Here is a 2,178-nt window from a genome sequence, read left to right as displayed (position 1 = left end):
CCTACGCGGTGTTCCAAAATACTCCGCATATATGTGAGGTGAAATGCACAAAACTATCACGTCGCAACAAGATGCGGGATGCAAACAGATGAATGGATGGCACATTCATGTTCAACACATTTTTCTGATCAAAATTCATAAATAACACTTTTTTATTTCGAGTTACCAATTAAAAGTTATTATCATATTAGTTTTTCTTAGTTAAAATAGAAAAACGAGATTTATTAAACTAGGAAAAGGACCCGAACGAAAATACTTACAGGAAAAGGACTGCGGGTTAGTTCCCAGGAGATCTAGGGGGTTTTGTTGAAAACTATCATAGGCAAGGACTGCGAGTTGACTAGTCAAAAGGGACAAGGATTATATGAAAAACTGCTAGATCTAGATCTGGGAGACTTTCCTCACCGAGAGGGTCTTCAGCTGCAGACGCTGACGGATGGGACCCGCGGCCACGGTGGCGCCACGCTAGCGAATCTTGTGCTGTTGCACGGAAGCTGTTCGACGGCATGTGGCGGTGACCACCTGCGGCACGGCATTGTTGCACGCGGGCGACGCAGGCCGTTCCAGGATGCGAGGCTTGGCGCAGACGACGCTCCTTATCGGCGCGGACCGAGAGGAGGTGGCGCCGACACCTGAAGGTCGCCGGAGAGGCGACGGAGGCGAGGACCTGCGGAGGCTGCGACGGTGACCACGATGGGGATGCAGAAACAGGAAGCAAGGGGAGGAGAGAAGGTGTTTGGGAGGTGCGCCATGTTACCAGGAAGTCGATGGTGCAGGCGGTTTGGCCGGAGGACGTTGGTGGCCGCCAGAATCGACAAATTTGCCCACCGGAGTCGGAGAAGGGAACGGCGAAAATAAGGAGGATTTAACGCACCCCGGTTCAATTGCTTGCAGGAGGTGAACAAGGAGAGGGAGGCGAAGCTCGGGGTGTGCTTGTAAGGGGAGGGGGATGACCGGAGCGGCGGCGCCATGGCAAAACTGTGGCCGTGGTTATTTTCGTTCTTCGCAGAGAGAAGGGAGAGGGAAGTGGCAGCGGTGCAAGAGGGGATAAAAGGAAGCTAGGGTTTGCCAGGGAGGCGCCGAATGAATAAAAAGGAGGGGGAGAAGGTGGCGTGGTGGTTGAGCTCGGTGGTGGACAGCGATGGGGGAAGGGCGTCACGCCATTCTCGTGCACGGGGAAGACGACAACAGCGTCTCCAAACTAGCGAAGGGGTACGGGCCACCGATGCTGGGCTGGTTTGGGCCGCCGGGGGGGAGGAGGGAGGATGACGGCCTGGTCCAGGGAGAAGAGGGTTCAGGCTAGGGTTGGGCTACTGGGTTAGAGGGGAGGGTTTTCTTTTAACCTTTTTCTGTTTTTATTTAACCATTGATTCAAAATCAATTCTGTTTGAATTTTGGGACAGAAAAGAGCGTGAGGTTAAAAGTAGTTTTCAGAATAATAACTTATTTGTAACCAAAATAAAACAACATTTTTATTCCAAAATTAATTGTTGCACACCTTAATTATAAAATAGGGAATAAGAGAGGGGTTAGGTTTATTATAAAAACCATATGAGAGGGAGAACAAAACAAAATAATATAGGGTTTATAAAATAATTTTATTTGATAAAAACATGGATGATATGATGCATATGCTGTTGGAGATATGCCCAAGTGGCAATAATAAATTAGTTATTGTTATATCTTAGTGTTCATGATAAATGTTTACATCCCATGCTATAATTGTATTAACCGAAACATTGATACATGTGTGTTATGTAAACAACAAGGAGTCCCTAGTAAGCCTCTTGTATAACTAGCTTGTTGATTAATAGATGATCATGGTTTCGTGATCATGAACATTGGATGTTGTTAATAACAAGGTTATGTCATTGGGCAATGATATAATGGACATACACCCATATAAGCGTAGCATAAGATCAAGTCATTAAGTTCAAAGTTGCTATAAGCTTTCGATACATAGTTACCTAGTCCTTCGACCATGAGATCATGTAAATCACTTACACCGGATGGGTACTTTGATTACATCAAACGCCACTGCGTAAATGGGTGGTTATAAAGATGGGATTAAGTATTCGGAAAGTATGAGTTGAGGCATATGGATCAAGTGTGGGATTTGTCCATCCCGATGACTGATAGATATTCTCTGGGCCCTCTCGGTGGAATGATATCTAATTA

The sequence above is a fragment of the Lolium perenne genome, chromosome 5 (assembly GCF_019359855.2).
Source record: "Lolium perenne isolate Kyuss_39 chromosome 5, Kyuss_2.0, whole genome shotgun sequence".
Lineage (NCBI taxonomy): Eukaryota > Viridiplantae > Streptophyta > Magnoliopsida > Poales > Poaceae > Lolium > Lolium perenne.
Note: the sequence above shows the minus strand (reverse complement) of the source record.